The sequence below is a fragment of the Natrix helvetica genome, assembly GCF_964273705.1.
Source record: "Natrix helvetica genome assembly, chromosome: 7".
In the NCBI taxonomy this organism is placed as follows: Eukaryota; Metazoa; Chordata; class Lepidosauria; order Squamata; family Natricidae; genus Natrix; species Natrix helvetica.
Genome location: NC_138558.1, coordinates 35,269,902 through 35,283,036, shown reverse-complemented (window position 1 = coordinate 35,283,036; position 13,135 = coordinate 35,269,902). Strand labels below are relative to the sequence as shown.

General features: G+C 35.9%; 1 protein-coding gene across 5 annotated transcripts in view; it reads left to right on the top strand.

Moving 5' to 3' along the window:
• Positions 1 to 13,135, top strand: part of PCDH10 (protocadherin 10) — a 54,608-nt gene that overhangs the window by 18,057 nt on the left and 23,416 nt on the right. The window lies entirely within an intron of this gene.

Below are 13,135 nucleotides of genomic sequence, written 5' to 3'. Positions count from 1 at the left end.
CCCCCAAAGGTTAGAAGCTACTGGGTATGCAGCACACTAACCATATTAATTTAATTGATAAAATTGAAGAAGTATCAATCAGCTGATGTGTTATTTCTTTATTTAAGAAAAAGGAGGAAGAAATGGAGGAGTAAATATATTTAATTTGACTTAATAAACATTTAATTGTCAAAAGATTTTGAACTACTGAATTTATTTCATTAAAATGGTGGTGGTGGTAATAATAATGATAATGATTTGATGTACATGATCTGTATATCGTTGAGGCTTGGATCTGGTTAGGAAATCTGTTTTGTGCTTCACTAGGAAGTCTCAGAATTTCCAGTTAAAAACACAGAGAACTATCTAAATGTTTACATGGATAATTTTAAAAAGTGGGGTTTTTTTATGGCTTCAATGATGGAATCAAACATCAATACCTCTCTTTGTCTTCTTCTCAATGGCCTACTATGGAAAGTACTGTACTTGGCTATGGTTTTAACTTCATCATGGTAGATGGAAGATATTTAGAAAACTACAGATTATAGGCAGAATACCTAGTATTTAGTATTGCAATATTAACTTTGTAGGATACTGTAAATGGAGAAAATAAAATGGACTCATAATTAACTCTAGGTAAAAAAATGCATAGCTACTTATTATGAAAAAATGAATGTTTACACTAGCTTTTTAGACTATTTAAAGAATTGATGAAATAGATAAAAGCTATTTGGATTAGCACTGAGATATACATTGAACATTTTCTTGCAGTTATTTTTAATACTGAAAAAGGTGTGTTAAGAAATGCATAATTAAATAACTGAAATTAGCCAATATGACAGAATGATACATTTTATAAGTTTATAATTTGTGGCAGGTTAAAGGACGTATTTGAGAAGTCAAGTGACAAAATTTTGGAGTAGATTGATGCAGTAAATAAAAATAACTTGCCTACACCATATAGTATTCATCCAACAGTTGCAAATACATTTTAGGAAAAAGCTGAGTCAATTTGCAACTTGAAAAATAAAAATAACCAGGCAATGCTCATGTTTTAAATTATTATTTTTTCTTTTTCACCCTGCTCCTTTTTTGAGAGATAGAGATGGTAAATACAGAAGAAAATGAAGAGGGAGAATTGGGAAAGGAGGTATCTTGCTTAAATTAAAGTCTGCTGTACAACATCACGAACATAGGAGCTTTAAATAATATCTGAATGGAGAGCAGGAAAAAAGGGTCATCTTCCTAATAACTGATGAAATCAAATGGATGTCAGCAAATGATAATGAAAGCAAAAAGGATCACACAAAGGATTTTATTGCAGAATACTAAGCATTTTTTTTAGTCAAGGAAACACTTTAATTAGTAAAGATACACTGCAATATTAAAAGTAGGTTGATACAATTTGCAAATATGAAATACAAACATCTGCTTTGTTAAAATTATTAAATTACTTAGTAGGGCTAAATAACTGAAGTCTGACTACTGATGTTGGACAGTGAAAACTGGTTCAATTCTAAGATATCTATCTATGGGAGGTAAGTAAAGTTTTTTTTTATATTATTAAATCAATACTTTTATAAATCATTACCAAATAATGAAACCATAATAAGTAAGATTTAAGAAATCAAAATAAACTATTGAGATAATCAGTCAGTCAGTCAGATCAATCAATAAATCAGAATAGAGCTGGAAGGGACCTTGGAGATTTTTAGTCCAACCTCAAGCATGAGCCCTATACATTTCATATAGGGAGCTGTTCAGCCTTTCCCTTAAAACCTCCAGTGATGAAGCCCCTACAACTTCTGAAGGTAAACTGTTCCAATTGTCCTCTGTTAGGAAGTTTCTCCTTAGCCAAAGCATTTTTGGTCAGGAATAAATAAAAACATTCTATAACATCCTAGCCCTGTGATGGCAAACCTATGGCATACATGCAACAGGTGGCACACAAAGGCCTCTTTGTGGGCACGCCAGCCATTGGCTCAGCCCAGCACCACCACACATGTGCACGCGCCTCCCACCAGCCAGCTGGTTTTTGGGTCTTTGCCATGCATGCGCAGGAGGTGGGGCCTTCCCTGGTCTCCACAGGTTCCCCCCAGTGTGTCCTACATTTCTCTTCCATTTCTGCCACTTATGCCTTCCCCGATCTCCGCAGGTCCCCCCCACCAGCATGCCCTATCTTTCTACTCCATTTCTGTCATTTGCACCAACGTGGAAGCCAAAACTAGATGCAGGGTGGGGTGAGGGGGCATTCACATTGCATTTTAGGGATTGGGGCATGCACTTTGGGCACTTGGCAACAAAAAGTTTAACCATCACTGTCCTAGACCATGTTAGGTGGCAACATTTTTAAAAAGCCACAGAGGGTCAAATCTGAAAAGTATTTGTAAATACCAACTCTGGATGAGACTGAAAATTTGAAATATAAAATTTTAGAAAAAAAACAATGACAAAAAGTTTTGATATTCCCATTAAAAAAAACCCTCTATATCCTTGTTGACTTAGTCTGAAAAGAAATTGACGGTGTTTGGGTGTTTCTGAACTGTTCAAATCCTTTTTTGTGTCTCACATGACATAGAATTCTAGAATTCCTCAAGCTACCCCTCCCTCAGTAACCCATCATACGTTAGTAAAACAAACTAGGTTCAATTAAAATAGTAAAAGTCATCAAAAACTAGTGCAACAGAGGAGGCAATATTTACAAGTGAAAATGGGGTAATTCACTCAGCATCTGCTTTAATAGTATAAATGTTTTCCCTGATCTCAATAAACTATCGTGCTACACAAACAAATGAATCACTCAAATCTTATAACCAAGTTCTGCGATTTGATAATAGAATGTTGCATACAGAAAAGAAGAATATGCCGGTAGTCCTTGTTTAGCAACCACAATTGGGACTGGCAAACTGCACCATTAAACAAAGTACTAAGTGAAACTGACAGTGTTTATGACTTTACTTTAGCTTTGCTTTGCTTTAGAGACCTACAAAAATTATATGTGCAAGGATTGGTTGCAAAGTTACTTTTTCATCACTGTAAATGTTTGAGAAAGTTGTTAAACAAGGGCTATCTATAAACTGAAATTCTGAGTCACATTAGCAGCTGATCTGTGATATAAATTTGATGACTTGTTTGAAGAGCTGATTTTAGAATTGCCTACACTAAATAGATTTGCATATTTTTACAAATACTTTTACAAATAAGGCAGGAGGCCTATTATTAAGATCATATTCAAAAAAGGAACCCTTTTTAGTCAAATAAAGTAACAAGTGTAGTACAAACATGTTATATTTTCATATGATTTTAATGGAAAGTAATAACTCTTTAAAAAGTAACATAATTCATTTCATATTTATCTTATATTCACTTCTCACTGGTACTTTTATTGATCTATGGCACTAATTTACCCATAATCAAATTTTGTTTTTAGAATGAATTTACTGAATCTAAAGTGCAAAACCATTATTATTTCCTAGATAAAAAATTTCTTAGCTATTGGAGGGGGGGGAAACAAAATTATATATAATAAAATTCTGAAACATACTTCTTAATTACAATCAATCAATCATGTAACTTGACAACATTCAGAAGTCTTCCTTAATAATAAATAATCAAGAAAAAGTATTTTTAAATATCGATATTATTTATAAAATGACAATTACATTGAGAAATTTTAATTCTTTGTATTTCAAAGTCATTGAAAAGTATTTAGCAGAATGTTTCAGTAATAAAACAAAAAAGAATATACTCAGTATCGTTTAGGCCAAATCACCATGAAAACTGATAAAATAAAAAATAGATAACATTAACTCATCAACCCAGACAGTCAGAGAAATCTTGCAAAGACATGCAAATAGCATAGGCCAATATTTGGGTTGTACAGGGAACTGAAAATTAACAATGCTTATTTCCAGATACGTTTACAAGGATTATTTTAATGCATGAGGGAATTTTCTCTTTCAGATTTATGTATGTTTATGCTATTGAAATGTATTATTTAATTTTACCAATTAAGACTATTATTGGAATATTATCAGAAGTATAAGCCTTCAAATAAATCTCCACTTCCAGTGACTACAAGGACACATCCATATAATTTTCTTCACTAGATGGACTTGGACTGCCATTTCCTTTCTTTGGGATTTTTAAAAAAATCTTCCAATTTAGGCTACAAATCTGATTATTGATTTTATCAGTTCCTGTGAACATCCACATTATTTGACTTGTCAACCTTATGAAGAATGGAAAATGTAGTATCACTTACTATTCTCCTTCTATTTTAGTCCCGTGTTAATATGTTGCATAACCATATCTATCTTGATATTACATTTCAGTTTGCTTATATTTTTGCTTCAGTTTTGACACTACTATCCCAAGCTCCATAGAGCCAAAACAACTTTTTTGAATTAAGATGACTTCATTTCAAGTACCTTCAATCTTCAGTAGAAGGAATTGTATGAAGAGTGGAAAATTTAACTAGACCTCTGAGAAGCTCTTCTTTCTGACTATCAACTACTAGATATGAATAAACATACAATCTTTTGAAAAGGCAATGAATAAATACATTGATGGTATATAATTTAAAATGTGCTTTGAAAACAAATATTCTGATTTTGTCTTCATTTTTTTTCAAAATAAATCATATATAATTATACAAAAGAAATCTGACAACTATATTACATAGTATAACTATATAATTTAATTCTGGCTAGAGTCAAACTTTAAATCAGGAAGGCCAAATCCATTCATTTCCTTTTTTAAAGGTTCAAGTAATAAAAAAAGGGGAATGCTTGAATTGTTTATCCAATAACAGTAGGCAATACTAAATTAGTAATCTGATTTTTTTCATCTAGTTCTGTCTAACGAACAAATTCAAATCCTGGATAATACATCCTATTATCATCTAGGAAATTAGAAACAGTGAACGTGGACATCACAAGCATATTGTGAAAGCATAATATGAAAGTGATGACCTTAGAAGATACTAAGACAAATGAAAAAAAAAGTATTAAAGTTAAAATTTAAAAAGTATGAAAAAATAAATGTGTATATGTACACACACACACACACATACATACACACACACGTGTGTGTGTGTATGTGTGTGTGTATATGTGTGTATGTATGTATGTATGTATGTATGTATGTATATATGTATGTATGTATGTATGTATAAAGGTAAAAGGCCTTTCAGATCTCATTTGGTTTCTGAAAAGTTCAAAATCTCATCCATTTGATCTTCTTGGCAACAGTGAGAAAATGATTCACTAAACATCCCAGAATGTTTTCTTCGTAACTTCCTAGCTTAGCCATTGATGTCTTGGTGAATTCCCATCCAAGCAGTAATTCTGATTAGCTTTTTAGATTGGTTATGGTTTGCAAATGCTGCCACCTGTTGTAGACATAAATATATGTACAAGTAAGCAAAATGAGCTGTGTCAAAGTAGAAAAGAGAACATAATTAGCAACCAAAGCATTTTTAATAAAAAGTAAAATGGCATTATCTAATGATACATGAATAAATCAATGGTGTTAGATATAATATTTACCATTATTTATCATTTTTATTTTTATTTTGTTTGATATACAAGGAAGCAATTATATATTAAAAAATTATTCTTCCTTCTATACAGGTAGCCCTTGACCTGTAATCATTTGTTTTGTGATTATTCAAAGTTGCAGCGGCATTGAAAAAAGTGATTTCTGACTATTTTAAACACTCATCGTCATTGCACCATCCTCATGATTATGTGACTAAAATTCAGATACATGTATTAGTGTCCCAGTATCATATATGGCAGGGGTGTCCAAACTTGGCAACTTTAAGACTTGTGGACTTCAACTCCCAGAATTCCCCTGCCAGCTCTGCTGGCTGTGGAATTCTGGGAGTTGAAGTCCACAAGTCTTAAAGTTGCCAAGTTTGGACACCCCTGATATATGGTCATCTTTTGCCGCCACCTGATAAGAGAGTCAATGTGGAAGCCAGATTCATGTAAAAATTGTGTTATTGACTTAGCAACTGCTGTGATTCACTTAACAACTGTGATAAGAAAGGTTGTAAATGGTCATAAGCAAAACAACTGTCATGCTTAACAATGGAAATTTTAGACTTAATTGTGATTATAAATCAAGGACTATCGGTATTCCTCACAACAACTCTGTGAGGTGAGTTGGGCTGAGTGAAAGTGGTCCAAAGCAGTGGTGAAATTCAATTTTTTTTTTTACTACCGGTTCTGTGGGTGTATCTTGGTGGGCGTAGCAGGAGAAGGATACTGCAAAATCCCCATTCCCGCCCCACTCCGGTGGGAAGGTTATTGCAAAGTCTCCATTCCCACTCCACTCTGGGGCCAGAGAGAGGTGGTATTTGCCGGTTCTCCGAACTACTCAAAATTTCCACTAACAGTTCTCCAGAACTTGTCAGAACCTGCTGAATTTCACCCCTGGTCCAAAGTCACCCTATCAATTTATTTTCATGCCTAAGGTGGGACTAAACTCAGTTTTCTGGTTTTTAGGCCCGCATTTTAAAAGATTACTCACATAATTATCCTACCTCCATCTGTCTAACAAATGTGTAAGACTTGAACATGATTTGTTCCAGATATTTCTGCTGTGTCCAAAAAATTATAAAAATTGAAAAGCAATTTTTCCAATCCAAATCTATTGTTTTCAATAGCATGTTCCTTGGGTAAATGCAGGTCCATCTTGTGACTTGCAATAACAACGAAGCACATCTTTTCTCCACTACTGTTACTATATGTCTATTGATACATCTATCCTTTCAATATTTATATGTTTCTTTGGAGACTGCATTTTATTTATTTATTATTATACTTATTGAATTTATTTAGTCAGGAAAAGAAGCTATTAAAGGGAGGGAGAAAATGGACATTATAGCATTTTTAAGCATGGAGTTTTGAAAAATATTTTCTATTGAATTGTTCATATCAAGATTAATGCATATTTTCTTTTCTGAAACCACATAGTTCATTACTCACCGGAAGGTGGATAATGGCAATACTTCAGATTCCAAAGGAAACACATACTTCAAAGCATTTGTATGAATCTAAACAACACCTGGTGGCAAATAAACTATTGTAAATAACAGCTGCAGTGGGTACACACTGCAGTTTTGCGGGCAACCACCAACCTTGAAAAAAGATGCAAGATGTGACCTAAGTTGCTGTACTATTAGAATATGAAGCACTACACAATCCTAGTAAATTATGTTGTGTCTTGGCAGAACTTTCTGTACAGTTAAGAGCAGCCTAGCAATAGAATCAAATAGTGAAGGGATATGGTGATCTCTTACTCATTGTTAAGGATAAAATGAAGGTGGGTATTAGAGTGGGTAATTTTAATTCCTTTCCAAACTTGATAATTTGCCAATAATATTCTTATGTACACATACACACATATATGGAGAGAGACAGAGACAAACAGACAAACACACAGATGGACAGACAGGTACACACACACACACACACAGGGGAGGGGGACTAAGAACTCATGAAAACATAACTGTTCAATTGGGGAGTTCTACATCTTAGGAAACTGCTAAGGATGTGCAATGTTGCAAGTTCCTACAATTTACTTTACACAAAACCCAGTATACATAGAAGAACTTCTCCTATAGATTCATATGGCAAATTAAGGCACTTATTTTTATGGTTTTTATGACTTTAAATGCAATACTTATCTTCCAATATTGTGACCAGAAATAATGGGCTCGTTCAATAATTTCTGCAATCCACTTTTGCGTGATTTTCAGTAGATATCACACCCTGGACCAGTTGATACTTCTACTTATTTTTCAACCACACAGAGGGCATTGGTAAAAAGGGACAAATGTACAAATTACACTTCCTAACTTTTTATATCTTAATTTCAGTTTGACTTACATCCACCTCTGTTTCCAGTATGGGTATATGTGCATACATACTATATTTTTTGTATTTATTTCTCCCAGTAGGCATTTTTTACAAACTTACATTAACATATTTTCCATCATTTTTTTTTCTTGATATTCAGTTACGTTCATTGCTGAAGTACATTAACCTTTTGATCTACATAAAACGTGTGGCTTACATTGGAAAGTATACCAAATGCTGGATCTATTTATCAAATTAGTCCATTTTCTTGCCCATTTTCATACCTAAAGAAGTTTATATCAAATGGTTTATGTGAAATTATATAATTGTCATTTTTTCAGGCAAATATAACACAAATTTGTAGGAAATAAAATAAAATATAATTTTATTTTTAAAATTGCAATAAATATAACAAAACCAAATTTCAGTAATATGTTAGCTAACTCTTAACAACTTCAGGTATTATTAAATAACATTAAAAAAATCCTACACTTGGTGCAGAAATAAATAACATTTGTTAATCTAAGAAAGTGTTTAGCTTTTCATGGTTAAGAAAATATCTGGATGAAGTCTACTTTTAATTATGTAATCCATTTTGTAGCCAATTAGGAGGGAACACCTTTTCCAGGAGTATTCTTTTTAAAGTGTGTGGCATAAATAGTCTGGGAAGTCTACAACCCTTTTTACTACAAAGTACTGTATTTTTCGGAGTATAAGATGCACCTTTTCCCCGCCCTCTAAGCATCTTATATACCGAATGTAGCCCCACCCACCCATCGACTCCCACCATTTGACCTCTGCCTCCCAGCAATTTACCTCCTTGCAGCAAATGGGGAAAATGGGGCTTACAGAAGCTACAATAGGCTATGGCAATCCCTGCAGCCTGAAACAGCTGATGATCAGGAGGTCCCTGCTGAAATTGAAAGTGAAACTTGCTGTTTGCTGCATGAGGCAAATTGCTGGGAGGCAGAAGCAGATTTTTTTTAATCTTGTGCTAATCAAGCTGTTTGCTGCAAGGGGGTGAGTCAATAACTATAAATGCCTATAGAATGTTCAAATTATTAGGCACATTTTTTAAAGACTGCTCTATTATTGTTCTAGACAATTTAACAAAATGAAGAAGCTTTTTAAAATAAATGCTTGATCTGAAGAGGCCCAGTGCTATTTTATCTTCTTTTAAATAGCAGAGAATAACATATACTTCCAGAAAGCCACATCAATTTTAACAGCTTCTGTACAAATATAGTCTGAAATGTAACACCACAAAATAATACAATACAATAGCAGAGTTGGAAGGGACCTTGGAGGTCTTCTAGTCCAACCCCCTGCCTAGGCAAGAAACTCTATACCGTTTCAGACAAATGGCTAAATTATCTGTCAGGAAATTTCTCCTCAGTTCTAAGTTGCTTCTCTCCTTGATTAGTTTCCACTCATTGCTTCTTGTTCTACTGTCAGGTGCCCTGGAGAATAGTTTGACTCCCTCTTCTTTGTGGCAACCCCTGAGATATTGGAACACTGTTATCATGTCTCCCCTAGTCCTTTCTATTAAAATAGACATACCCAGTTCCTTCAACCATTCTTCATATGTTTTAGTCTCCAGTCCCCTAATCATCTTTGTTGCTCTTCTCTGCACTCTTTCTAGAGTCTCCACATCTTTTCTACATTGTGGCAACCAATGCTGAATGCAGTATTCTTCTTCTGATTTAAACCTCTTCACCTTTTCAGGAGCCTCCTTGGCCCATTACTGGCTTGCTTGCTTTCTGCAATCTCTCTCCCCCCACTACTTTAGACCCAAACAATAATGCCACCATCATTACCATTCTGTCCCCAACACAATGATATCTTTGTATGAGGAGGGAGGGGGGAAGATGAAGTGGGGAGAATACGGAGCCAGCTCTGAAACAATGAACAGTTTTATGAATTAAGCAGATCACTGGCAAAGGAGCTGCTTTGCTGGGCTTCATTAATAAATGCACTGTCTTGTTCACATTCCCCCCCTCAGCACACAATCCCATACTAACCTTTGCCCAATCCAGCCTTTGACAAGCTTCCAATGGGTCTGGGGCTGGTGGGGAACCTTGGAATAACTCTATACACAAAAACACACATGGCACTTACTCGTTTCCATAACTGTGTGTGTGGAAGTGTGAAATGTTCTTTAGAAGCTGGCAAAATGGACAGCAGGGCAACACCTGAGCTCCGGAGCCTGAAAGGGACTTCCAGACTGCCCCCCACTCCCTGTCCCAGGGACAGGACAAGGCCTTCCATGGCAAACTGTTCCCTCTTCTCAGCTGCACCTGCAGAGCTCCAGACTACCACCTGGGAAATCTAGTCCAGGTGTTGCTGTGAGGGCTGGCATCCAATACCCATAAAAAAAGCCCTTTTCTGAACAGTCGGCCTGACCCCATTGTCTTGCCAGGCAGTGACCAAAATGAGCTTCAGACACCCAAGACACTCTTTTGGGGGGGAAGTGGGGTGAGACCATTGCTGGTGCATTGTTTTATATCTTGAATCCCAGGCATGGATTTGCAGCTTCACTAACCACTGTGGCCTTACCAAGGCATTATAAAGTGGTATTAACACTTCACGTGATCTTGATTCAATCCCTCTGTTTATGTAGCCTAGAACTGTGTTGGCTTTTTTGGCAGCTGCTGCACACTGCTGGCTCATATTTAAATCGTTGTCCACTAGAACTCCAAGATCCCTTTCACAGTTACTACTACTGAGCAAGGTACCATCTATACTGTACCTGTGCATTCCGTTTTTATTGCCTAAATGTAAAACCTTACTCTTTTCACCATTGAATTTCATTTTATTAGATAGAGCCCAATGTTCAAGTTTGTCAAGATCCTTCTGTATCTTAAGCCTGTCTTCTGGAGTGTTGGTTATTCCTGCCAGCTTGGTGTCATCTGCAAATTTGATGAGTTCCTCATTTATTCCCTCATCCAAATCATTGATGAAGATGTTGAAGAGTACTGGGCCTAAAACAGAGCCTTGGGGTACTCCACTGCATACTTCCCTCCATGTAGATGCAGTTCCATTGAGGACTACACGTTGAGTGCGGTTGGTCAGCCAGTTACGAATCCATCTGGTGGTGATGCTGTCTAACCCACGTTCTTCCACTTTATCTAATAGTAAGTTATGGTCTACCTTATCAAATGCCTTACTGAAGTCCAAGTAAACTATATCGACAGCATTCCTCTGGTCCACTAATTTTGTCACTTTGTCAATGCAATAAGATTAGTCTGGCATGATCTGTTTTTGACAAACCCATGTTGACTTTTGGCTATTGCTTTGTTTACTTCTAGGTGTTCACTAATTCGTTGCTTGATTATCTTTTCCAGAATCTTTCCTGGCATTGAGGTCAGGCTGATAGGTCTATAGTTTCCTGGATCTATTTTTTTCCCTTTTTTTTGAAGATGGGAACCACATGAGCTCTTTTCCAGTCCTCTGGTAGTTGCCCGGTTCTCCAGGATCTCTGAAAGATATAATTCAGTGGTTCTGAGATCTCGTCTGCCAGTTCCTTCAGAACCCTGAGTTGCAATCCGTCCGGTCCTGGTGATTTGAACTCTTCTAGGGTAGACAGATGCTCACTTATCATTTTCTTCCCTATTTCAATTTGTGTTCCTAATCTGATTTTTGTGGTGCTGTTTTTGATAGGTTGGACTGTTTATCCCTTTGTGTAAAGACAGATGCAAAAAATGAGTTAAATAGTTCTGCTTTCTCCTTGTTGCTTGTCACCTTCTTGCCACTTTCTTCCAGCAAGGGACCAATTGTTTCCTTAACTTTTTTCTTGTTTTTAACATGTTGGAAGAAACTTTTTTTGTTATTTTTTACTTTTGTGGCAAGCCTTTCTTTATTGTGAGCCTTAGCTTTCCTCCCTTCATCTTTACATGCTCGGGCTATTTGCTGATATTCTGCCTTAGTTATGTCCCCCCGTTTCCACTTTTTGTACTTATCTTTATTGTCTTTCAATTTGTCAGAGAGTTCTTTATGCAGCCATGCTGGTTTCTTTTGGGAGATGTTATTTTTCTTCTTCATTGGTATCGTGCTAGACTGGGCTTTTGTAATCTCATTTTTCAAAATTTCCCAAGCTTCTTGAGTTGTTTTCCCCTTGAGGATTCTCATCCATGGAATTTTTCCCATGCTCTCTCTAAGTTTATTGAAATCAGCTCTCTTAAAGTCCAAGATTCCAGTTTCATTTTGTTCTACTACTTGTGTTTGCATAATGTTGAATTCCAATATTGCATGGTCACTTGCCCCCAGGGTTCATGTGGCTTCAACACCTTCTCTCATTCCCTCTCTGTTAGTGAGATTAAATCCAATATGGCTGATCCCCTTGTTCCCTTCTCTACTTTTTGGCAAACAAAGTTGTCTGCTAGGTTTGTTAGGAACCTGTTGGATCTTCCACTTGGTGCAGAGTTTGTTTCCCAGTTGATGTAGTTAAAATCCCCCACTACTATTATGGTGTGCTTCCTACATACCTTAGTTACCTGACTAGCAAAAAGTTCATCTACTTCCTCTGCTTGGTTGTGTGGCCTGTATATAGACTTAGGGCAATGTCATTTCCTCCCCAACCTTTAATATTGACCTGAATGCATTCAAGATAGTTGTCAGCATTGTTGTGCTCTATTTCTGTAGAGAGGTAATTATTTCTTATATATAGTTCAACTCCACCTCATCTTTTATTTGGTCTATTTCTTTTAAATAATTTAAATCCTTCTAGCTGTATGTTCCATTTGTGGGTTTCATCCCACCAAGTTTCTGTAATGTCAACAATATCGTATCTGCCCTCATTTACTTGAATTTCTAATTCACTCTGTTTATTCCTCATACTCTGTGCATTGGTGTATAGACATTGAGTCCATTTTGATTGACCGTGTGTTTACTGTCTACGTAACCTGTGTTATGCCTGACTGTTCCTATTTTCTTGCCACTTGTATGATTCATGTACATGGTATGGCACTCACTATTAAATGCTTGGTTTTGCTTGACAGCAGGAATGATAATCTTACCCGCAAAAACATCTATCTTACATGCACTGATAACCTATGAGTTTTAGATTGCTGGGGACAGAAATGTTCCTTATCAATTAATTCTCTGTCCCCGCTGTTCAGTTTAAATAAACAATGTATAACAATGTATATCATCTGTACTGTTTGCTGTTTGTTGCAAGGAGGCAAATTGCTTGGAGGCAGAGGCAGATTTTTCCCCCTTGTTTTCCTCCCCAAAAGCTAGGTGTGTCTTATACTTCGGAGCATCTTATACTCTGAAAAATACTGCAGTTC